The 26,801-nt window shown below is 43.5% G+C and overlaps 1 protein-coding gene and 1 long non-coding RNA gene across 3 annotated transcripts in view; both read right to left on the reverse strand.

Moving 5' to 3' along the window:
• Positions 1-26,801, reverse strand: part of LOC100725022 (contactin-associated protein-like 3) — a 233,507-nt gene that overhangs the window by 169,809 nt on the left and 36,897 nt on the right. The gene's annotated exons all lie outside the window — the stretch shown is intronic.
• LOC134470864 (uncharacterized) lies at positions 236-21,136 on the reverse strand. The gene is made up of 2 exons (XR_010040054.1): positions 20,424-21,136; positions 236-5,756 (listed from the first exon to the last, which is right to left on the reverse strand). It is a non-coding gene; the product is annotated as an uncharacterized LOC134470864 (long non-coding RNA).

A 26,801-nucleotide genomic window follows, 5' to 3' on the forward strand; every position in this document is an offset into this window, starting at 1 on the left:
TAGAAGGTATATACATTTGGGGAACACATTTAATATATAATGAGGTTAGCAATAATTAGAAATCTTTAGCTAAATCTAATTTTTACTCAGGGCAAAATTTAGAATCTTATAATTGGTTTTCTAGGCTGTAACTATACTGGCAAGTATTAAGGACATTTATAGACCTCTAATAAGCTTTAGAAACCACACTAATGACCACAAATAAACTAACTACTCAATATATAAGGCTATCACATTATACAACAAAAAATGTTTATTTAATCAAAGCCAAAAATGTAAAACAAGTTTTAAACAAGACCAAATTTAATGACAAAAATTTTTTATCATTTTATATGTCTAAGGTCTATATATTGCAGATAGCTATATATGTGTGTGTTATAAGGTACAATGATAGTAGCTTATTTAATCAACAATAATCCCATTATTGAAAACACTGATACATAATATATACAATTAGCTTTCTGGACAGCAAAAGTCTGGTAGTGGCAAACAGCAAGTAGCATCCTTGCATTCTTTTATGTTTTCCTATACTGCTTTCACTCCAGAGACTGCATAAAAGGTCCTGAACTTAAATATCTATGGAATCCCTTTCAGAACCCCTCCTGACAGCAGGAGCTTTTCTTCTTGTTCTTTCTGATAAGACATATACTTGCTCATTTTCCACTGGTGCTTGTTACTTTGTCATGCCTTTCTGTACCACCTCAGAACAAGAACCCAAAGGGAACTGGTTACATCTTTGGTGCCCAACGTGAGACCCACCTTTTCTATGGAGATAAGTATGGCAGAATGACTAGACCATACACACATACACTCCTTCTCTGTCCCGTTGCAAACATGTAAGAAAAGTGTGTATTCTTCCAGCTAGTTAAAAGTTTTTAGAAAAGCTGTGACTCTGAAAGCAGTGATCAGGTTTTCCAGTGACTACTGGTTAATACCCCAATAAAACCAGTGGAAATGTTTAGTCAGACAGGGAGTTGGAGTCCTTCCTGGAGACAGATCTCTGGTTGCCTGGAACTGGTGTAAGCTGGGCTGGCGACTACAAGGCCCTGGCTAGGACAACTCCATGGTGGGTACTCAGTGGCCCACATTGGAAGCTGGGTCCCAACAGCCCAACTGGTTCACAAGCAGAGAACTCTCTACTTGTTTATCATCCCCATGTTTTTTATTGGAGGGGTGGGGATTGCCATGACAAATCTGCAGCTAAAACATATCATTTATAATTTAAAGAATAAAAATGATAACTTGTTTGAAATTTAAATATTTAAACTACATGATTTGATTTGAGTCAACAATCAAAGGTGAATTTTTAGTATTTTAAGGGTTTAGAACTATTAATAAACATGGAAATACTTTTCATGTTTTCCACTATTAAGAAATAAGGAAATATTTTTCATGTTTCTAAATTGCAGTATAACTTCACTAAAGAGAAAAGTGACTCACAATTTGATCCCTAAATTGGGAGCTTAAGAAAGCACCCACAAACCAATAACTCTTAAATTATTTCCAATATAAAGTTCCTATGTGTGGTACTATAATACAAATAACCGACATAGTAAAAGACCATATTTAACCCTTTTTTTACATCTCTCATTTCATCCCATACTTCAAAGGGACAATTAAATTGGTAATATTTTTATGACCACGAGTGACCTGTTTTGAACAGTGCTTGGTTCCAGGTATTTGCTCAAAAAATATTACCTGTTAGAATTGTAATGTCTATTACTTATATGTGCTATTTTCTTGAAGAACTGAACCTTCCCATTAACAAAAAGCATAAGCAATGTTATACATTCAATTTATCATAAGCATGATTCTTCCCATAAGCCATAAAATTTGCATTCAAATACGCTTAAATAATCTTCTCTTTAATAGTCTTTCAAAATATCAGATATACTTTGTATATGAAAAGAAATTAAATGTTCACATTTGCAGGGTTAAAGCAGATTTTGTAGAATTTGTTAGTAACATTATATTTCTAGTCAACATTGCATATAATATGTACTTCATATTCAAAATGTACTTGAGATACTTGAGTAAAAATATAAAGTCTCATAATTGAGTAAATTTAACTTTAATTCAAGAGAATTATACCATACTGTTCATACCAAGGAAGTGTTCAATCCATGGAAATACATGATGTGGTCAGTGATGGGTTGAGGGAACTACTAGAAAGAAAAACAGAAGACTGAAAGAGTAGTCAGTGCTCTACTCACAGGTGGTTGGAAAAAAAAATAAAAATAACCAGCACATTCTTGGCAGGAGGCTGTTTAAAGGGTGGACTTTTTCTTTCCTTTTGAGATCACTGACTTCTCTTCCTGGAAGACTTATAGTTAAACTAATGAGCTCACTGAAGTTCAAGAAATAAGTCAGTAAAAAGCTGATCACAGAGTTATAGATTCATGGGAAAGACTTCTCAAAGTCTTTTAACTAAGTCCCTGGCCTTGAGATTAATGTCAATTCATCAATTTTAAATAAACTAACTTCCCAGAAAGGAACAAAATCTTTTTTTGCAACACAATCTGGCTTCTAACCCAGAGTCATTACACACTGGTGAAGTTGTGGAAAGAGAAGATGTGACACTTAAAAGTCTCTGGGTTTTCTTTTTGCTCAGTCTAACATACTCTTAGCAAAGTCCCAGAACCTTATGAAGGCAATACAGGAGTTCCCTTAATTGAATTTGGGGCCAGAGTCTGAGGTCCTTATCTTTTGCCACATTTACCCTCTGCTACTGCTGCTCCTAGGCAATGTCAAATAAAAATAATACCAGATACTTTTTAAATACAGTAGCACAGGTATTATTTGCATTTCTGCAGTAGGAGATAGAAACTCCAGGATACACTGAGCTTAGTTCCAAGAAGACAAAGGTAAGCAAGATTTTCAAAAAGAGACCAAGCCAGGCATGGTAATACATGCCTGTAATATCGGCCTTCTGGGAGGCCACAGCAGGAGGATCACAAGTTCAACCCCAGCTGGGGAAACTTAACAGCTTCTTGACGCCTGATCTCAAAACAACAAATAAAGAATACAAAGGGCTGGGATGTTAGGTCAGTCTGAAAGCTCTAGGTTCAATCACCAATACCCCACTGGGGAGAAGAAGGAAAGAGACAGAGAATTCAGGTAACAGACAAAAAGAATGGGATGTGGAAGTGGGGGACAACTCACATAACAGCCTGTGCACTGGGCTGCCTCTGCACTTTTGCATATTTTATAACCACAAATGACATAAAATTCCTTTAACATGTAATAATGATGGTTGTTGCTTCCAGTGGTTGCAACAAAGGCTCAAAGAGCTGACTCAGAGTAGAAGGCTAAGGGAGCCCATAACCCATGTACTATTGAGTATTTTCATCCATCAAGTTCTTTGGTCTGATCTTTCAGTCCACCAAAAATATTTATGCTTGATCAAATAATTTCCTATAATAATGACATTGAATGGGTGTCAAATGAATGGTTTTAAAGGGAGTTTGATCTTTGCATGAAAAAGAATTTCTTGCAGCAGTGACATGGGACATTTACTGTGTCCTAAATGGTAACCATTTATTAGATTGATTTCTAGTGAAAAAGAAAACTCTTGCCTGGAGTTTAGCTTAGCAGCACAAGCACCTGCCTGGCAAGCACGAGGTCATGAGTTCAATCCCCAGTACCAAAAAACAACAAGCAAACTCCTTCAAGAGGCCACATCAAAGTCTTGAGTTCCAAGTGCTTTTAAGGCATTGCTCAACATCTTCCCAAAAGAAGAACTAGCTGGCTCTGTATATCTAAAGCATAAAAAAGACAATAATTAAGAAAATGTCAATCTTAAGATTAAATGGAGTATAGGCATTGCTATAATGTGCGCGCTCAGTGTCGCCCCAAAGTGAGTGTGTTAAAGTCCTGTTCCACAGGATAGCACTATAGGGAAGTGGTAGAAACTTTAAAAGGTGGTTCCTGACAGAAGTGCTTACTCCTTGAGGGTATGGCCTTGGCAGTAATTAGGGGACCCCAGTGCCTTCCCCTTCCATTCTTTTGCTCCTTGGCTTATGATACAAGCAGGTTTTCTCTGTCATGTGCTCCTACCATAATGTGCTGCCTCATCATGGGCCTAAAAACAGCGAAGCCAACTGATCATGGACTGTAACATCCAAAATGTGAGTCCAAATTAACTGTTCCTCTTTGTAATTTGGTTATCTCAGGTATTTTGTTAGAGTGACAGCAAGCTGAAGAACAGGACCACAGATCCAACAAACACTTTGGTTAGTTTCACTGGCTGCTTGTTTCCCTAGGCTGAGAAAATAATCAATGGTCATTTCATGAGCGTGAATTACAGTCAAGACAGGAAAATACAGGACAGCAAACGGCATGGAGGAATCACATTAAGGAGGAGGAAGCATGCATAGTAAGGAAGAAGCATTACTGAGGATGGAGACAGGACATTTCCAGGGATTCGAAAAGAGTAGGAGAATGTATGCTGGCAACAAAGGTGAGTGTAGGTGGACTTTGTTCATGATTGGGGCAGGGGCTGACTTCCTCCTCGAAACATCTACTTGTCCTGCAGTCCTAGGTGTGGATGACTGTCTCTGGCTGGGCTCTACTTGGAGGTTCTCCACAGAATCCTAGCCTAAGGTCCAGCATCGAAGTGTTCTTCCAATAATGAACAGGTCTTGTATTTTGTTAACTGAGAAACCTGGACCCAAAGTTTAGCAATGAATAAAGCGATATTGAGGTCCCTTCCAACATGGCTCAAGTTTAATTTTCTACTGGTGGTATTTCCAAAATACCAGAGCACTTACAATCAAATAAAGACTAATAAAAGAGCTCAAGGAAATAGGCAGTCTTGGCTTGTTGATTCTTGGACTATGTGTATTGATTTAACCCCTGAAACTATCTGAAGATGCTGGACTGAGTTATTGGAAACTTTAATGAGGCCTAAGAAGGCATTTTCATGGGCTTTCCTGTAATGATAGTGTTGTGTGAAGGTAGACGGTTGGTAATCATTACAATAATAAACGCATTCAGCCAGTTTGACCTTGAGGACACTGCTGGCTCTTTCTATAACACTAGAATGACTGAGAGTGGTAAAGGGAATAGAATCTCTGCAAATGTCTCTTCCTATTTCCTACGTAATTTTTCCACTGAAATGCAATCTTCTCTTACTAGAGGTAAAAGCAGGGAAGAATTACTCTAGAAAAATCCTCACGGCCAATGTAACTGAGGCATTTCAGCAGGGAAAATAATCTAAGCATTTAGAAACCATGAAAATTAGGGCGAGCACATGTTGATGATTGTAAGCTACTGATAACAGCTTTGGGATGAGAGGAGGGTGTTGCTGCAGCTGGTGGATGATCATCTGGAGGCTGAGAGGGTCTTGTTCACGCCTTCATCTCCACTCCTTGCCCAACTTGTGACATGAGGGACTGTCCTTTCCTGGATGCCACTTGGTATCTTTGCTCCAACAGGCAGATTCTGTCAAATTCCTGGCTTCAGGGATAGTGGAGGAGGAAGGGATTGCACAGGCTGGTGGTGCAGAGAAGAGCAGGGTGGTGCTGAGGAGGGACAGGTGGGCACCACAGATGTCAGCGTGACCACCACCAGATTGTGGCTCAGGCAGCACACTGGAAGGCTTGCTGAACAAGGGGAAAGGTAGGGGAACTGCATAGTCTATGGTTGAGAGGTGAACACAGAGAACTCTTGAGTCCTTTTAACACATGGGATGGCGGGCGGTCCAGCCAGTGTGTCTTTGGATGGGTCTTCAGTTAAGGTGTGACAGGGCAAAGCACCTGAAATAAGGGAAATTAGAGTCGAAAGTTCATTTCAGCTGTTTGTTTCAGGAAAAGGAAGATGCTGACTGACAGAGGCTCGGTCTGGGATGCAGTGTTTCCTGTAGCTAAGATATCATGATGCAAAAACTAGATAGGCAGAATTGAATTCTGCCTCTGGCTATCTTGTGGTCCTTTTTTACTAATGTTGTAAGAAAGCGTTCAGGCCCAAGAGGGAGCATAAAAGTGTACTATTTGTACACTGAATTAAACTGGAGTTTCCTGAGAATTGTAAGTCTTTCAAGTTGGTATTCAAGACATGTGTTACTCAGTTTTCCATTTCTGTAACAAATAATTGTGATAAATTAAAAAGAGAAAAGATGTATTTTGGTCCACAGTTTCAGAATTCTCAGTCCATGACCCCCTGTTCTTGTTGCTGTGGGCCAGTATTAGCCCAGTACACCATAGCCAGAACATGTGGTATATAGAAAGTCTGTTCTCCTTACAGCACCCGTGAAAAAAACTACAGAACCAGGGAGAGGATGGAGTAGCAAAATCCTCTTCAAGAATACACCCAAAATAACTTTCTTTCCACTAGGCCCCACCTCCTAAAGGCACTACCATTTCCCAATAATGCCATAATCTGGGCACAAATTCTTGAACACATGTGCCAAGCTTTTAACACATGGAACATTCCAGGTCAAAATTCTACCAAGATGCCTGAGAATATAAATCCTTGCCATACTAAAGTACAAGTATATTGTTGGTCTCACCAAGTAAAAGCAACCATGTATTGAGATTCTCTACAAGGAGAATACTGAAAAACACTAAATGCCAATTAATTATTATGGAATTCCAGGAACTGGAAAGTATGGCAGAAAAGATAATGTTAGAATCACATATCAAAAGGAAAACTCAGGTTGACAACTTTCTTGACAAATCTCAAATCACAAGCTAACAGGTATGCCTTTCCATTTGGCTTTTCGACAGCCAGAATGGGCACATTGGATAAACTGAAAGTATGGACTAGAAGGCTTTAATCTCATAAATTATTCATTGTTGGACAGGGTTACTCGAGTCCTTGAATTTTAATTGATACTGGGGTCCTAGGGAGAAGCATAGAGGAGTCTATTTCTATCTTTAGGGGCCCTGAATCTCCTATGTGCCAAATATTTGCCTGGAAGAAAGAAGGAATTCCGTGTCTCACAGTTGACGTATGTCTTCAGCTCAATGTATTCAGACAAGGTTATTAATAAACATGAAGGGAAGGAGTCTTCCTGCACAGTGAATTATGACAAGATTCCTACTCAAAGGAACTCTCATAGGTGGTAGAATCGAGAAGTTGTGTGGAACTTTTAAGTGGTACCATAGAACTAACACAAGTCAAAAAGAGGCAAATCATGAGACAAGTTGTCAAAACTTACCAGAGGCAATGTGTGGTGACCCTGAGAAAGGAGAGCAGGATATCAGGTAGTTTGAAGAATACCACGTGTGGCTTCCATAGTTGGTCCCTTTGTTTATATACAATTGTCTTATTATCCCAACCTGTCTTGTACTTCTTTTTGATTAAAAAAAAACCACTCCAAAAACTCAATTTCTCTCATACTCTCTCTCCCCACAGCTCTCATACTTCAATCCCAACTGTCATGCACTGACTCAAACCACCCCCTTCTCTCCTCCCTCATTGACTCTACAGTATCCAATGGCTCCTATCACCTAGTCCAAGATCCCAGAACTTAGTAACAAGGCAATAATGCCAATTCACCCACTGGTGCCAAACCCTTACACTATACTGTCTCATATTCCTACATGTATCTCTCACTTTTCTGTATTAGACCTTAAAGGCACATTTTCCACTACTCCCTCACACCCTGATTGCTAAGATTTCATTGCCATCTGTCTCAGTCACCCTCAGGCTCTCTCAGCACCCCCATATTTCTGTAACCCAACCACCCCAGAAATCTTATATCTCCTCTCAGACCCCACCTACAACACATCAGGTTGCTGGATCTGCCTCCCCCCTCAGCAATCACAACTATCCCAGCTTTAAACCTCTCCAGCCCTTTGCCCACACCACCTCACTAACTGCCTCCCCCTTTGGTTCCTCTGTTGGGCTCCTCTCTTGGCTCTCACCACTCCTGGGTCCCCTTGCAGGCCTCTGTGTCATGCTCGTGCTCATGCCATATCTCATCTCCCTAGTCTGTGACATGTTCACAAAAGTCACCAGAAAAAAAATCTTAACCAGATGATCCTCCCTGACTTCTCTTATCAGATAGTGCCCACAGCTGATCCCGACGGTGACCCTACACCCCCAGCATAGCCTTCCCACTTCGCCCCAAGATAGCCTAAAGCAGCCAAAAAGATACCGTTGCCGGATTCCTAAAAAAAAAAAAAGGCTGGGACAAAGAGTGAGCCTGCCCCTGGAGCCCTGTTCACTTGGGTTGCAAAAAAAGAAACTTCCCAGGGGCTGGGGATTTAGCTCAGTGGCATAAGCGCCTGCCTTGCAAGTGTGTGGTCATGAGTTCAATCCCTGGTACCAATAAAAGAATAAAAATTAAAATTAAAAAAAAAAAGAAAAGAAATTTCCCAGACCTGTTCCAACTGCAAGAGTCAACCCTGCCCAGGTGGATACCCAATGACGACTGCTGTTCACACTCTACTGTTCACACCTGGCTCACACACAGATCCCTCCCCCGAACAACCCTTAAAAAACTCTCTCCTCAAGCCAAACAGCAGCTATTTTGGTCTGCAAGACAGTCCGCCCTGCCCAATAAAGCTTCTCTTTGGTGGCAGAATGTCTGGTCTGGACTCGCAGTGCTTCCAGCCCATCATTTTAGTCACCCATTTGCACTCTTGTCTCCTCTGATTGACTGTGATATGCTGAGAGACTGAAGGCCTATTCCTGGGCAATGTTTGCTGGACTATTACAGGAACACTGGACAAAGTCAGGTAAGGAACAATCCTGAAAGTTAAGTCAACTGCACTTTTATGTCACTGACCAAAGAGTGGGTCTCTATCCAGGGTAGCAGCTAAAATCCAGTACACTAAAAATGTGTTTGAAAGAAAGTGAAATATTGAGAGGCATATGACCCTTTATAGAAATTTAGGCACAATTTCTACATAAATATTTACTAACAAGAGGTAACAAAATTTATCTTGCAAGATTATACAATATATGGCTCTGTATTTAAAAGATGTCTACTGAATGCAATGGCCAAATGTCATCTAAAGTAAAATACTAAATTTTACAGATTAAGCAAGAGCAGACAAAATGTGCACAGGCAATTGTCAAGAAAGAGATTAGTTCAGCTGTAGAACAATGTTAGGCTCTGATATTGTGGGTGTGGTAGGTGGTTCATATCAAGGATTAGCATCCTACAGATATACCTACTCCTCTCTCACTGACTGGATATAACCCAAAGTAGGACTAGAGGGAAGAGTTCATTGTGAACCCGATAAGAAGATCCTTTGTAAAGTTTAGCATGGGTTGGAGGGGATAGTGTGTGTAGTTACGACAGTTACCCAGAAGTGCACCTAAAATTCAAATGACATGTATGCTCACTGATACAACTTTTTAAAAACTTCTGAAGAACATATTGATTCTTTTATGGGTTATTAGTCAGTCATGAAATAGTATTTTTATTTCTTCAAATGTCAGCTGCAGTTTCCTCAAAGACCAGTGTAACCTACAGAGACTAATAGTCACTAACCTACAGAGATTAATAGTCACAGCGTGCTCCACCACTCTTTTAACACCTGATCTCACCATCAAGATGCTCACTGTGTGTTACTACATCCCACATGACATCCTGTGCTTCAGTGATTCCTGGAAAGGTTTATTTTCTCTATTATTATGTCAACTTTGATGTATCATTTTTACTTAATAATTCTAGCTGATTCTTTTAACTTTAGGCTTATCATGATCCCTTGAGTTATGATTAATCTATTTCTATACTTTTGAACACAACAGCAAAGGAAAGAAGAACATGCAGAAACATTTATCACGACTCAGTGTATTTGTCAAATCCTATTCCAGCATGCTGGCCTAACATTCACTAGGCACAGCAATGAAGAGACAGAGTATGTAGCAAGAGTGCCTGTTACTTTTCTCTCTTGCTGGGAAAAAATCCCCAACATCCAAACTTAAGGAGGGAAAGTTTTGTTTGGTTCACAGTTGTAGAGATTCCAGTCCATAATCAGCTGGCTCCAAGGCAGGGTGGCACATAGCAGAGGGGCAACAATTCATGGCAATGGGAGACAGCAAAAGCAGCAGGAGAGAGACAGAGAGGGAGGCATGCCTGTTTCTGCCCATTTTATTTTATCTCAACTGCTGGGATTAGGGTTGTGCAGTCAGTGAGCCCACCTTTAATTCCAGAACCCTTAATCCCAGCATTGACTATAATCAATTACAAACTCTCGATTCAGCTACCTATAAAAAAGCCTGCCCTGTATGACTTCAAGACAGTTTGCGGGGACGTCTAGACACAAACCTTCATCTCCCAAAGACTCTTGAAAAAGTCAGTTAGTCCATCCCTAGGGTTGCCAAGGTCCTAACAGCCTAATCATTGTTGAAAAGTCCCAAGTCTCCTCTGAGATTTAAGGCAAATTCTTAGCTGTGAGCCCCTGTACAAATTAAAAGAAAGTTTAAAAATACAACATTCAATGGCACAAGGTAGGTATTTCCATTCTAAACTTACAAACAGGAGGATACAAAGGAATGGGACCATAGCAAGTCCAAAATCCAGCCAGGCAAGCATTAAGTCCTGTGGTCACATATACAGTATCTGAAGCAATCTGTGGCAAGAGATGAACTACAAAAGGCTTGCGTGGTTCTGGCCCTATGGTATTTCTGGTGTTTGTAGCTTCTATGACTTTTTTATTTTGACTAGATTTGCTCAGTCTTTGCAGCTATTCTTCAACAATCTGCATTCTTGGCTTCTCCAAAATTCTGGGGTTTCCACCACAACTTCATGCACTGCCCTCTGAGGAGCACATTGCCTGGCCTCCCAAGCCTTCTGAAACTTGGGTGGAAGCCTTCCTAAACCCACAACTCAGTTCCATTCTGTGTGCACCTAAGACCAGCATCACAAGGATGATGTCAAGGTCTGCTGCCCCATGAAACAGTAAGCAGGCTTATCTCTCTCTTGGTTATAGGGGTAGAGTGCCTGTATTGCTGGGCACTCTGAATCCAATTCTGAGTAACAAATTTGCTAAGCTTCCACCATTCTGGAACATGGTGCTCAGGGGCTCTCTTCTAAAAGCAGTCTTTGTGTTTTTCATTTTTGAAGCTGGAAAGAGTAGAGCCCTGCTGTTTCTGGTGATTCCCTCAGGTCATCTTTTCTATTCTCAACAGTTTATATATCTAAAGACAGAGCAAGAACACAATTGTCAACAATCATTTACCTCCTAAAATGCTGCTGGCTTCGCAAAACTCCCCATCTTGGAAGAAAATTCAGCCATGTGCAGACCACTCAACTTGGCAAGTAGTCATAAGTGATTTAAAGATGTTCCAGGAGATGCTGGGATAAGCACAAGGAGAGGTTACTTCCCAGGCTCTAAGAAGGTCTGTCAGAAGAGGTGAGATTTGCTCTGGACTCTGAATGCTGCACAGTGAAGAGCCAGGAGGCAAAGAAGAAGAAAAGAGTCTGAAAATTCTCATATCAGGAAATAGAATGAGCACAAATAAACAACCAAATGTTACACCTCAGGCTTCTAGAAAAAGAGCAAGAAAGACCCAAAGGCCATACAAGGGAGGAAATTATAAAGATCAGAACAGAAATTAACACAATAGAAGCGAAGAAAACAATACAAAGAATTAATAAATAGAAGAATGTGTTCTTCGAAAGAATAAGTAAAATTGATATACTGTTAGCCAACTTTACCAAAAAAGGAAAGGAAAGACTCAGATTCATGCACTGAGGAATGAAAGGGGTGAAATCACTACAGATTCTGTGAAAATTCAGAAGATGATCCATACCTACTTCAGAAATATTTACTCTCATAGGAAGAAAAATACAGAAGAAATAATGGATTCCTAGATGGATAGATTCATGTGAATTGCCAAAGCTGAACTAAGAAGGTAAGAAAATTCTGAATACCCAACATCAGTTAATAAGATTGAAAACGCAATTATCAACTTACCAACATCATGGTTTTCTGTGCATATTTATCTTACATCTCTCAATAAATTTGTTTCTACAAATTCAACTCACTGATATATCATCATCACAAATGGGATCATTGATTTCCTTTTTGCTTAACTCAATGTTATTGTTCAGAAATATGAATTTATATTTTCATGCTAATCATATATGGGGAAAATTCACCAAATTTATTAGTTTTCTCTTTTTTGGAGTCTTTAGAATTTTGTATATATAAGATCACCTTCAAACTATTTACTTATTTTCCCAAATTTAGATGCTTTCTTTTCTTTATCTCCCTTAATTGCTTTGAACAGGACATCAGGAAATTCTCACACATACACACCCAAAAAAATCTCAGGGTAGTTATGAATATTATACATGCTGTACAAAAAAATGATAATGTGAGTTCATCAACCACAAATGAGATGAGACTATACAGTAATACGAAACTGTAAACATAAAGTTATCTTTTAAAATATATGTGCTACACTGTATATAATAAGTCATATGCATAATACATAGAAGTATTCTATAAAACTAAGGATTGAACCCAGGGTCTTTTACACTGAGCTATGTTTATAACACTTCTTTTATTTCTTTCATTTCCTTTCTTTCATTCTTTCTCTCTTTTCTTTCACTTTTTATTTTGAGAAAGGATCCTGCTGAGGTACTAAGTTGCCCGGATTGTACTCAGATTTGCAATTCTCTTGCCTCAGCCACCCAGAGTATGGAAATTGCAGACAGGTGACACCATACTGATTAGAAAAGTACATTACAATAATACTTAAATTTGGTATAAAAGTTTAAAGACAAATGTGTTAACTATAGCTATAGCAACAACCATTTGCTATTGATTACCCAATAAACAATACCAACCATGAACAACATGACAGAACACATCACAGTTGGGAGCGATAATGGCAAATTTTTCTATAGAATCAAAGGTTAGTTGTTATCCACTTAAAATAGACATTTGTACCTCATTTTATATGTCTTACCATAATCACAAAAATGTAATACATACTCAAAAAATATACCCAAGATATAAAAATATACTACTGTAAAAGTCACAGAGGAAAGACAGAAAGAGAAGAATAAAAGAAGGAGGAGATGACAAATAGCCAGAAAATGACAAAAAGGCAATACAAAATTCTTATGCATTGATAATTAGTTTAAATGTTAATGGAATCAGTCAATCAATCACAAGATGTACTTGCTGAATGAATAAAGGGTGGCCCCAGAATATGCTGCCTACAAAACCTCAGTTCACCTTTAAGGACACACATAGACTGAAAATGAAGAGATGGACCCAAAAAACAAAGCAAGAATATCAATTTGCAAATCCAACGAAATGCATTTTAAAACAGAAACTGTAACAAGTGAAAAAAGGAGCTCATTACATAATGACACAAGAGAAAACTCATCAAGAGAATATAACTATAATAATTACAAAATATACAAATATGCACCTAACATTGGACACCTAAATATATATAAAGCAAACATGGAGAGTTCTGAAGGGAGAAACAGCAGTACAATGACAAAAGAATTCAATGCCAGACTTTCAATAATGGATGGACTGTTCACACAGAAAATCAATGAGGAACACTACAGATCAAATGGAGCTAACAGCCATCTACACACTGTTACAACTTGAAGAACACTACAGATCAAATGGAGCTAACAGCCATCTACACACTGTTACAAACAAAAGTAGAAATAGCAATTCTTCCCCAGCACACACAGGATATCATCTAGTGAAGATTCATGCTGACCCTAAACAAGTCTTAAATTTCCAAAAAATGAAATAGCATCATGTATTTGTTCTTGCCACACAGGTATAAAACTAGAAAGCAACAAATGGGAGAAAAATTGAGACATTCACAAATACTTGGGAATTAAAACACACCTTCTTGAATAACTACTAAGTCAAGGAAAAAAAAAACTATGGGGAAATAAAGTACCTTGGGACAAAACAAAGAGGAAACCAAAACTCAGAATTCATGAAATGCAGTTAGCAGTTCTAAGAAGGAGGTTTACATGAATGAATGTCTGCAAGATGAAAAAGATCTCAGGTAAATCATCAAACCTTAAACCTCAAACAAACAAAAAGGCTGAATTAAACCCAAAATAAACAGAAGAAAAACAGATAATAGCAGAGCACAAAGAGATGATCCACAAACTAGAAAAAAAAGAAAAAAGATTAATAAAACTTACTATGCTAAAAAATGCTCAATATTGACAAACCTTAGCTATATTTTAAAAAAGGACTGCATTCAACTACATAGAATCAGAACTGAGAGCTGTAATAATTGACATCATAGACATACTAGAAGCATTGCAATCTACTCTGTTCAATTATATACCAACCACATTGATAGCCTAGAAGAAATGGTAAAATTTCTAGAAATATGCACTATTCAAGACTCAAACATGAAAGTAAAAACCTAAAGAGATTAAGAGTAAGTCACAGGATTGAATCAGGAATCAAATGCTTCCCAAAAAAGATTAGTCCAAGAGCAGATGGCTATTATGGTGGATTCTACCAAACATTTCAAATAAAAGTAATATTCTCCATGTACTTTTCTGAAAATGGAAGAGGACTTTCAAACTTATTTTATGAGGCCACTATCACTGTGATAAGAATTTAAAAAACTATAAGAACAATTAATTTGTTAATTACCATGAAATATTAATGAAGTTCAATGTGATATTTCAATATACGCATACAGCATGAACTGATCCAGTCTAGTTCCCCTTCAGTCCACTTTCCCCATCTCTCAACTTCTAGCAATCAGGATCCTGCACCCAGCTTATTTTCCTTCTTAACTTCCACATGTGACAGAGAACATGCAATTCTTGGTACTCTGCACCGGGCATGTGTGACTTAACATAATGACCACCAGTTACATCCCTATGGTCAGTGTAGGGCCTCGTTCTATTTTTATGAATGAACAGGATTCTTTTGTGTGTATATACCATATTTTATTCATTCACCCATTGATGACCACCAAGTTTGATGTAATAACTTAGATGTCCTAAATACTGCCACAATAAGCATGGGCATGTAATTATTCCTTCAGATGATAGGTGCCCAGAAGTGATATATACATGAATTATAAGGTAAATCTAGTTTTCAACTTTGGCAATTTCACATACTGCAATTCATAAGGGCTGTGCTACTTCATAGCCCCAAAACAGTACATCAGTATTCTCTTTTCTCCATATCCCTGACAACATGTGTTACTTTTTATCAGCCACTCTGAGGTGAAAAGCTATCTATCTTACAATAGCGTGGCCAATGAACAAAAGATTTACTTCTGAATTTGAAAACACTGGTTTATTAAAGGATGTCATGTGTATGTGGAGTGTGTGTGAGTCCCAGTGTATGTGTGTAGTAATACCAAGTCTTTGAGCAGTTGAAGCTTTATTAAGCACAGAATTATACACACTAAATACATAAAAAATGATTTTATACTTAAAATTATACATTTCAAATAACTAATTTTATGTATTAAGGGCCCTTTGAAAAGGGAACAAAACTTTAACACTTAGTATGTTTCTGGATTTACAAGGAAATGGAGAGACCAAGGAGGAATTCTCAGGAACACTCTTTAATGGTGCATTATTCCAGTCTCCAGAAAAACTGAAAACTAGGCTGGACCTGACACAAGGAGAGGAGGCCCTTTTACACATTTCGTGGTGTCAAGAAATAGAAACACAGAAGGAAAAGAAATGCACTTAGTAATCTTAGAAGCTGAGACTATCTTAGCCTTGAGGAGAAAACACTCCTGTGCTTCTCCGGGACCTGAGGCTGGTTTACAGCCCCTTCCCTCTGAAGGAGGAGATTCCTACAGGAGAACACTTGACCAGTCTCCCTTACCAGGGAGGAAAGCCCAGGACCACAGTGCTCTGGGGACTGGCTTGCCTGCAGCTGGAATTTTACAGAGAAAGAGAGAGAAAGGCTAAGTCTCTCCTTAAGTTCTGCTAAGTATTCAGAATTCACAAAAATAAGTATGTGAGATATTTCGGTTCTCTCACTGCTATGACCTGACAAAGACATTAAATGGGAAGCAGGAGCTGAGGATAATGAGATCCTGGGCTTCAGATGTGTGCAGGTCCCAGGCCAGGACAGCACTGCCTGTGCTGGAGAGTGGGGGAGGGGAGGGCTGTGGCTGAGTCCCTTATCCCCGCCCCTCCTCCAGCCCAGGAGCCCTTTGTGATGAGGAGGCCACAGCTCTGTGATGCAGGCCTGGGACCCCTCCCTGCTTCCAGACAGAACCCTCAGGGCTCAGTTGCCTGAGAACAACACTGCAATTCAGATGATGGAGAACCTTCTCCTCTGAAAAGCCTTAACACCATGTGGCTGAGCCCCAGCTCCACCATATTTGCCATGGACATGGTCCTCGCCTTTGTGTGTGGACTGGGGCTGTACCTCCTGTTACTGCCCTGGCTCCCGGCTGAACCATCCTTGCCACCATTCAGGAGAACTAGAACCATCAGAAAGGTGAGAAACCCACAGCTCAGACCCAGCAAGCAGAGAACGATCTGCTCTCCTTCTACCAGGGTTCACTTTCCAATGTAGAAGAATGAGAATGCAGAAGAGAAAATCTCAGGAAAGAGTAACGCAACCTTCATCAGGGACAGCTGGGCCAGGGCAGAAGCAGCAGAGCATCTATCTGATGCTCTAAGACCACATGTGGTTTGCTGGCCAGAGTAAAAGAGAATGCCCTGACTCAGTGGAGGATGCCAGGATTCCTGAGAGATGGGGGCCTTGGGGAGGGAAAGGTCCTGAGTGTCAGGATCCAGTCTCTGCCCTGTGCTGGGCAGAACTGAGGGCTCTGAGCTCAGGCCTCCTGTCACAGGCTGGAGCAGCCTGTGCACCCAGAATCCCAGCTGACAGCAGAGACGCTGCTTTAGAAATGAGTCCAGGAGGGGAGTGAAGGTACCAAGCTGAATCTCACACACAAAGTCTTGTGTGTGTTTCTGGGAGAAGGACGACAAAAACAATCTTTAAATACGTTTTAAAAATGAGCAAGTGAAAAAAACACAGGCTCTATTAATTCCATGTCAGCTTCCCAATGTTCATAAATATGAGGGTCCACAGCCTCTCTGAGAGAGGAGAACCAGGCCTGGGCCCCTCACAACTTTCCCTCTTTCTCAGCGTCCAGTGCGGATGAGGTTGAAGAACAGGAGCAGGAAGAGGACTGGCGCGCTCACAGGTGAGGCTCTGCCTTCCGGTCCTGCGGCCCCAGAGCCAACATGACTGCTGTCCCCAGGGACCAAGGCCCGGGCTCTCAGGATTCAGCTGCTGAGCCCTGAGAGGAGGCTCCAGGGAAGGCGGTCAGCAGGGGACGCTTCTAAGGGTCCCTGCTCAGAAAGAACCTGTGCAGGTACAAAGGCAATTTGGAATGTAAAGGAACTTTTAAAAATTTTATGGTTAAAACCACTCAAGGATGGGACTGGGAAGCACAGCCTGCTCCCATAACTAAAAAGCCACAGAGCTCAGTGAAGCCTTGACAGCCCCCATGCCAGGGGCAACTTTGACCATCAGTGTAACTCAGCGGGACAGTGTATCTGACTACACAAACTTGCTTCCAAGTCCTCAAGGGCAGACTGGCCCAGGTAAAGAAAAGAAAGTGAACCCTGGTAGAAGGAGAGCGGATCGTTCTCTGCTTGCTGGGTCTGAGCTGTGGGTTTCTCACCTTTCTGATTCTGCTCACCACAATCCTAACCCCCCGTTACAGGGTATCAACGCCAGTTTTGTACTTTCAGCTTGCAGAACTGTGCAAATAAAACCCAACACCGACTCACTACTGATGATTTGGTACTGAGATTCCCTTTACCCCACTAGTGTAATGAAGGTGTACGCCTTCCAAAGTTCTTCTGGTGCCTTGTCTTCCATCTGCTCTGCTCCTGAACCCCAAAACACTGGGTCACAGGAAGGAGATGCCCACTAGAGGTCACTGCAGGCAGCAGTGGAGCCAAGCAGCTTGGACTAGGAGTTAGACATCCTGGTCAAACTGAGGCCCAGCTGTGACAGCTGGCTGAGGCTGATTCCTGATGAGATGACCTCATTTGCCCAGCACAACACACTTGTGAGGACCATGGATGGGGAAGGATGTGGAAGCACTTTGTAGTGACTAAGTGCTGCCTGTCCGTGTACCAAGTGACCATGGTCAGCCAGGGCCAGAGGACACTGGGCAGTGATGCCTGGGCTCTGGAGTCTCCTATGGTGTCCTCTAAGGAAACATTGCCTTCAACCTTCTATAAAAATCTCAATCCCCTCCTTACCCTTCACCCTCTATAACCCAGGGTCCTACTTCCCACCTTTCAAAGATTGCCAGCTTTATGGGAAGTTGGATAAGACCTTAGTATCACTTCTGAAAAGGTAAAAAATTTTCCCTTTCTTCCTTCCTACAAAGGCCTGTGGTGTCATCAAGAAGCACCTGGGAGGTAGGGATGCTGGGAGGGGGGATGTTAAGGCCCTGGGTGAGGGATAACAGGAGGCCGTGAGGATGGGGCCGTGGAGGGGCTGTGGTCCACCTGAGATGGTCCCCATCCATGGGTGCAGACAAGCCTCCTATTTATTACAGCTTCAAGAAGCTGCTTCCTGACCAAGGAAGCCCTCAGCAGCCCTCACATCCACAATGTCATCCTCCTGTGTGCAAGAAAAAACCTGCCACAGCCCCACAGCCATACAGGGAGCACGAGGACTCTGCCACTCTGTCCTCAGCAGAGGCTGACTCCCCTCCTCTCACTCAGCACCTTCCACCTCTGGCCTCCTCTGCATCATCAGGCTGGTCCACAACCTCCTCGGATTTTGGGGATTCAACTACATCATTTACAGCCTCTCAGCTGCCAGAATCCCTGCCTCCCCTGGAAAGAATTTCACCCTGCCCACTTCCACACACCTTCTCCCCGCCATGTCCCTCCGATCCTGCCACAACCCCACAACCCTGGTGGGACACTACAGAGAAGCCAGATCAGCAGCTCGGTCCTCATCGGCTCTCACATTCTAAGACTGCGGGGATCCACTTTGAGCAGAAATGGAACCAGCTGTTCTGGGGTCTGCCCTCTCTGCACAGCGAATCTTTGGTGGCTGATGCCTGGATCTCGCAGAATCCATCTCCTCTACAGCCTCCGCCATTCTTATTCAACAAAATCTCAACTCTTCCTCCAGCTCAAGGGCAGGATAAAATTCCCCCACAGGCCCTGTCCTATCTGGACCCCCAAGCCCCACCCATGATTCTGTCCACAGCTGGATTCCAGCCCCCTCCTCCAGGTCAGGTCCTGACTCAGGCCCATCTCCAGTCTTTCCCCCAATCTGTCCTACCACACTGCGTAGCCCACGTGAGGGACTTTGGAGCAGTTTGGTCTACACCCCATAATAATCCAAAGCACCTGATCCCTATTGAAATACAACACCCAGGTGGGCCCACATTAAAGACACAGACCCAGCATAAACGGCCTTCACTATCCACGGTCCAGGGCTGGCAGGAGGACTGCAGGATGCCCAGTCTTTCCCCAAACCACTGGGCCACTGCCATCCCTCCTATGGCTTTCTCACTCAGCCCGGAGCACTGGAAACTACTGGAGCAACACATTCAAAAGGTGCTCAATCAACACCATGGGCACCAGGCCCGCAGGATCCCAGAACCTCTAGAGCTCACCCAACTTCAGTGTCATGTAGCTCTCACATGCCAGGCGAAGGAAAAATGCAGCCCCTCCGAGTGCTGCTCCATGAGCACTGCTGCCTGCAGCGAGGGTGGGCAGGAGGTAGAGGCCCGGGCAGGCAGGGCCTGGGACAGGAATGTGGGCCGTAGTCCCACAGAGGACAGGCCCATGTTCTCAGAAAGGGCCTCTGTACCCTTTCCACGGGAGATTTCTGCACAGTCAGCAAGAAACATGATGAATCCCACAGACCAGGATGCAGGAAATGACAGTCAGCTAGTGGCCATGCTGGAAGTGCACTTGGCTGTGAAGTCCAGGCAGATCCAGCAGGGGCTGATCCCCTTGAGGCTGCGCCGGTCCTGGCTTTCTGTCCATGCAGCCTTTCCCACCACATGCATACCAGAGATGTCATCTTCAGCAGTCAGAAAGCCTGCAAGGGCCCCTCTCAGAGGCTGCCCTCTCTAAACTCATGTACTCTGAAGACCCTGGAGGTGCACAGGAAAAGGGTTTGGGTAACACACATGTGGGGCCTCCCCTCAAGCTGCTAAGAGCCATCAACCACCTCCAGGGAAACAGACTCCACCCCAGCCCTTCTGTAGTCTGCTTGCCCATCCAAAGTCCTCTACTGTCCCTATACTGGACAGACTCCTTGTCCTTCCAACTGTGTGGAGGGAGACTGAGAGGGCCCTAACAGGGATCCCCTCCTCCCCCACTCTGTGATGCCCAGGGACCCTTAATGGCCCCTCCAGCTGCACAAGGCAGCAGGCAGCCTTCCCAGCAACTGACTCACAGTCTCAGTGGCACAACCCACGAGAGCAGAAGCATCCTGGGCACCAGCAGAGGCACCCTAGAAGTCCTGGATGTTGCTTACAGCATGTGTGGTCCCAGAGGCAGGAGAGCGATGGCTTCAGCCAGGCATCGGGAATGTGCTTCAGCACAGAGTGGAGATGAAGTCAGTGAACCAGTCTCAGGTCTGTGCCCTGCCTCTGCAGTTTCCAGACTTGTCCTCTGATGCATGCCAAGCTGCAGATGATTTGCCTTCTGTGACATCCCAGGGCCGGCTCCACAGTGTGTCTCCTGGGACCAGGCCTCTTTGCAGCTGATAGGTGACCTAAAGGCAGACAGAGAGAGGAGCCTGGGGCAGCACAAGCCCACGATCCAGCGCCATCAACACAGAAGACAGAAAGCAAGGTGTCTGCCCTGGCTGAAAAGGGTGAGGCCAGCAGGGACCCATTGCAGAAAACTGTGAGTACCTTGCGACCTCCACACCCACCCAGGACTGGAGAATAGAAGACACCTTTGAGAGAAACACTTTTGGATCCTTTTACGAAAGAAACTAGTTCTTTCGAGAGGATTCTTCAAAGGTAGCATGAGGACATTTCTACTATGGATTTCTCCTGAGAAAAACATCAAAGAGCAGGAAGAACCCCAGAGAAAAGGCCAGACTGCACCTCCTCTGCCTGGAGCCAGACAGCAGCCAAAACCAGCTCCTGTGTGGATCACACAGTTGCTGGGACTCAGATTCTCGTGCAGGATGCTGGGCTGATGTAAGATGACAAGTTAATTAAGTGCGAACTTCTTGCCTTGGAGTTAAATCAGCACAAAGAGAACAAAGATCAAGCCTGGTTCTCCGGGGTTCCCTACAGCCACCATCCTTCTAGACAGATCACAGGAGAACGCTGGGATATGCAGCCACACCCAAGGAAAGGCACCCCAGTGCCCAGGGGTCCTTGAACACTGCACAGTTCACCAGTGGGCTACAGAGCTTTCAGCATCCCCACCTGGTGCTCTCCTGTGGACCTGTGCTCACAGCGTGGGCAAATAGTGCCCAGGGCCTCAGGCCACCATCACCACTGCCACCTCCTTTAAGGAGGTGTTCTGTGTGTTCAGCCAGAAAATTTCTCCCCATTCTTTCCCAGTAGGAAAAGACATCACCAAGAAAAATTTAAATTCATTTGCAGAAAAAAATTTTTTCTAATATTACCCATCCATGTTCATTACTATTGCCCAATACACCTATTTTTCCTCCTAAGAGGGTAATGACTTCTGTTTGTTCTGTGCTTGTGAGAGCTATGGTGTCTACAACAGACAGGGTGTGGGGCAGCGTGACAGAGAGGTGCAAACCTGCTCTTGCCCTGAGTGCCTCTACTGCTCCTTGAATTTCCCTAATACCCTCATTTCAGGAACAACTGAAGCTCTAACAGCTGCGGTGACCCCACCTCAGGAGCTGGATGAACCCATCTGCCCAAGGTGCCCTCTGCCCAAGGCAGCTGCAGGCACCAAGGTCAGAGACGTTATAGGCTGAAGATCCCCCCCACAGGGTTCAGCAGGGAGCTGAACCCCACCCCAGGGCGGGTGGCAGGTGGCACAGGAAGATGCTGGGCTGGGTTCTGAGGTCTAACAAATTGGCCCTTAATCTTCTAATGGGAATAGATGATGCCTGCCCCTGTGCTGCCCCTTATCTTCCTGGCAAAGGCCAAGATGGAGACAAGGCACACTTGGTTCAGCTTTATGGAAAGTTCAGAGATCCCATTCCAGAGCCCTGGGCGGCCTCATGATCCAGGGCCCTGGTTTGGACAGAAAATCCAGCTCTGTGTAGCACCCTGGGAAGGGAGTGGTCAGGGAGGCCACTGAGCCATGTCCATCCCTGCCCCATGTAAGCAATGTCCCTGCTCTTGGATCCCCTGCCTTGGTCTATTTTTCACGTAGGTCACCTCCTGGTCACAGTAGTGGGTGAATGGGATAGAAAATGTGCCCAGGAATTTATATTCAGCCCCTGGGGACCGAGATTAGGCTGCGGGAGAAGCATTGAAACCAAGCATTGGAACCAAGGAAGGGTCTCAGGGCGGGAGATCACTGAATTGTACAGGGCACTATGCAGACCTGAAGCTGGTCTGCCACCCACCGGCAGAGAAAGGGAGAGATGTCAGGGGCCAAGTGGTTCATCCTGGCCCCACCTCAGAGCCCAGCTGTTCAGATCAGACATGACAGACCTGGAGAAACTAACTTTAGCTCCCACACAAAAGGCCAGAAGCAGCAGGGAGCAAGGCAACCTGGGGAAGATGAATTTATTTAATACATTTGGGAACTTCCTAAGGCCTCTCTCCAATTTTAAGGAAGGAAGAGAGCACAAACAATGGAACATGATTTGGGGTTTGGTGACCTTTAGATATTTAGGCACACAGACTCAGGAGTATTCTTGGGTTTATGGGACTCAGAAATGTTAAGGGGCTGCCCTGGGGTCACACCATGAGTCTTGCCTGAGTCCCAGCCCTTCCTTACTCCAGAGACCACAGAGGAAAGGGGAATCACACAAGGTATGTTTTATACACAAGAAGCCTGGGAGGACCTGTGTAAGGGGGGGTGTGTGTGCTCATTCTGCTGCTAGTGGGGGTGTCCCTTGCTCCAGGACATTGTCTTTATGAGAAAGCAGAGGGGCCCAAAAGGCAAGGAGAGGAGCAGCCGTTTCTCCAGAGAGCATTTCCTGGGCTGTGGGACACACAGGGCAGCCACGGGCATAGTCCAGGAGCCTCGTTCCTGGGTGGAGGCTGACCCAGGCAAAGGCAAAGGACCCTGCCCACATTATGACTGGGCTGGCACTTCCAGTCTGGCTGCAAGTCCTAGGTGTCTCAGGGACCTGGATTCTTACATCAGCCTGTGCCACAAGAGTGGAGCCAGCATTTTCAGGAAGGAAAGAGCCCTGGACCACAGAGTCACCTACTCCCGTGGAAGCTTAGAAGAAGCAGGCACCCTGTGGAACATTGTCTTCAGGAGGGGCTATGCCTGGCTGCTGCTGGGTTTTCAGGACACCATGAAGAATGTTCTGGAATGAAGAGGACACATCCTCTCCAGCAGTCTGGGGAGTCACTCATTAAAAGGTCCTTTCCTGATAAGGGGGAACCCCTGAGCAAACTGGCAGCCCAGGCAGGAAAAGGGTCTTATGCTGGCTAAGCCAACAGGCCATGCAGAACAAAGGACTATGTGCTTTTGTCCTTCTACGACTCAGTCTCCATTAGGTACAGTAAAGCCAGCAATGTAGACCTCCAGAGACCTCCTAGAGAGGTCTCCTCTACAGACAGGACAGCGAGAGACTTCTCACTGCCTGAGGAGTGTTTTCCACACTGAAACCTCCCTCAGAGTCTTCTCACAGGACCCTCATACAGCTCTGAGGCCTCACACTGCCGCTCAGAGACCCTGCACAGAAATTCCCAGGGAGCTGTCCCAAGCGAGCCCATGCAGAGGCACCCACACAGGTCTTCCACAGAGCCCTCGTGCACAGTCCCCTCAGGGACATCCTGTGCCCCACAGGCCCTGATGCTGAACCTGCTGAAGAGTTTTCACACGGGCCCTTCTCACCGAGCCTGACAGGGAGACCTCTCACACAGATCTCCCCCAGACACCTCATACAGAGGGCACCCAGAGCTGTCCCTGCCCCCGTCAGTCCTCCCATGCACACTTCACACAGAAACTTCCCAGAAACCTCAAAGGACGTCTTCACAGAGACCTCACTTTGGGCTCTCCCCAGAAACCACACACAGAGACCTCATACAGACACCCGACACATCCTCTCCAGCAGCCTGGGCAGTCACTCATTGACAGGTCCTTTCCTGATGAGGGGGAACCCCTGAGCAAACTGGCAGCCCAGGCAGGATTATCATGAGGTGCCCCCTGAGAGACCCAAGGCACCCAGACATTATCAGCATCACACCAGATTGCATCAAATGCCAGGAAAAATGGTCACAATGTTTTTTCTTTTATAATGACTTTTCCTCTGAAAACAAAGAATTACAAATCCTCTGTGTAGACCTCCAAAATCCTTTCCCTCACAGGTTTTCATTAGCTTGAACTTTGACCCACAAGTGTGGAGAATCACAAAATCCAAACAAATAAAATACTGCCAACCTTGAAGGAAAAGAAACACTTTCTTTGTTCAATTTGTTATCGTCCAGCAAAATAATCAATGTTACCTTTCTTATTTCACTGAGGAAAAAATCTAAACATGAGAGATTTGCTTCTCTAGTTTGCAAATATGATAAAGACCCATAGCAAATGCACCCTAGCTAGATAATAAATCAGCAAGAGGAGACTATGTTCACACTGGCCTCCAGGGTGCCTCAAAACTGTGACATTAAGCTAATAGTTAAATGAAGAGACTCCTGGAGAGGTGACTGGGTAAGACACTACGCTCATCAGTGGAAAGTGCTATTAGGACTTGGGGCCCCGGGGGGATTTGGGTCACTCTGGACATGGCCTTGAAAGGCAGATCTCTCACGGGCACTCTTCCCTGTGCTTGCTTCTCAACTGCATAAAGTGAGCAGCTTTGCTCCACAACAGCCTTCTTTCTGCCTTCTGTTGCTTCTGTTTTGGAGCCAGCCAATCATAGAAACTTGGGGAACTATGAGCCAAATTCAGCCTCTCCTGCTCTAAGCCCTGAGTGTCAAGTGTTTTGCCCTAGCAGTGAGAAAGCTGACTAACAGAGTGGCTAACACAGGAGTTTGCGCTTGACAGCTGACATCAGGTTTGTAGGGTGTGATTCCACACTTAGGAAGCTGAGTCTCATACAGACTTTATAAAAACAGGTCAATATCTGCCAATATTCATGTTCTATCATGTGGTAAAATTGTATTTCTTTTTTAATTGTTTATCAGTACGTTTTAGGTATATCCTAAAGGTGCATCCATCAATGAATCACTTTCATCATGGGGAATTTGTACCGGTATTTCATATAACTTGATTCTTTTTTCCCCATTCTTCTACCTTCCCTTCAATCCCACTTCCTCTTCTTAGTCACAAAAGTTTTGTTTCCATTATTTCCTTCTTTTTTCATTTCTCCTCTTCTTTTCCCCTCCCCTCTTTGGTTACCCTTCTCATTTCAGCATTTTTCTCCTACGTCACAATATGTTTTGTATTTGGTTCTTTACGTGCACTTAGTTTTCTCACACTAGAGAGACAATGTGGTATCTACTCATGTGTGCCCAATTTAATTCACATAAGAGTATGAACTCAAGGTGCATCCATCTATGAAGAAATGGCTCAAGTTTATCTTTCTCTATGGCTCAGTAGTACTCCATTGCATAAAAATCACATCTTTTTTTATCCATTCAGCAGGTGATACACATCCTGGCTGTTTCCAAGATTTAGTTATTACAATTTTTGCTGTTATAAACATGGGTGAGCATATATCACTGTGGTATGATGCATTTTTTGCATTTTTGCATTTTTTGACTCACAGTAAAAAAAAATGCATCAGTTTCCTAGGGTGCACACAGTTTCCTAGGGTGAGGAACATGAAAGGGTGGCAAGAGGTGAAAAAATAAAGACCAGGCGCAGAAAGCTGGGATCAGATGAAGCCCTCTCTACTGATGGGAGAAAAGGAACCGCACCCTCACTGTAGGGGCATTTGTTTATACACTCAGCAATTTAATGCTGTACCCTTGGGTTGCCACACATGCTAGTAAACTGCATATATGGTAACCCAAGGGCATGATGCTTTGGGGCCTCCAGTTATTTCTCTTTGGGACTCGCCCCAGGGCTGTCACTGTTCTCCAACCCAGATGGCAGGCCCCCACAGGTGTGGTCAATTGCCAGCTTCAGTGGCTCCCAACATCTCCCATTTTTCTGTATTGTTGCTGCAAGCATTAGGTGGTCCACTAAAGTTGGAGGAGAGGTTTTTGGAGAACTCTGTAGAACATGTTTTTATTCTTGAACACTTTCTGTTTTGAGTTAACTTACCCATTTAGGCTCAAGATTTCCAGTCCAAAGATTTTTAAGTCCCTTTGTGCAGCAATTTAACCTTGTATAGTCCATTAACCCATATCAGGAGTTAGTTACCAGTGTAGCCAGAAATTGTCAGAAGGTGTCAGTGACTTAAATTTCTTTTATAGCTAGCATTTACTATGGCCATTGTTTTTAGGCCAGTAGTTGTACTTTTCTGTAGGAGGTTCAAGACCAAGTTAAGGTGAGATCCATATTAATTACAATCAGTCTCTTGCTATCTGTCAAGGCCAGTTAAGTCTCCTCAGGAATTACCTTGGAACCTTTGAACTCCTCTTAACTCCTGTCAGTATCAGCCATCTGGATGAATCAAGGTCATTGCTTGACCAAGTTGCTTTCTGTGAAAGATTGAGAGTTTGTTTTAGTTTCGTTTGTCCTGGTGACTCTCCTTAGACACACCACACACTAATGATCACTTTCCTTTGTGGTCTGACAATTTTCTTGATCAGAAGACTAGCAACTCACCAAGTACAGA

Source organism: Cavia porcellus, unplaced genomic scaffold (assembly GCF_034190915.1).
Source record: "Cavia porcellus strain 051 isolate PalLab524CR breed Dunkin Hartley unplaced genomic scaffold, mCavPor4.1 scaffold_17, whole genome shotgun sequence".
Taxonomy (NCBI): Eukaryota; Metazoa; Chordata; class Mammalia; order Rodentia; family Caviidae; genus Cavia; species Cavia porcellus.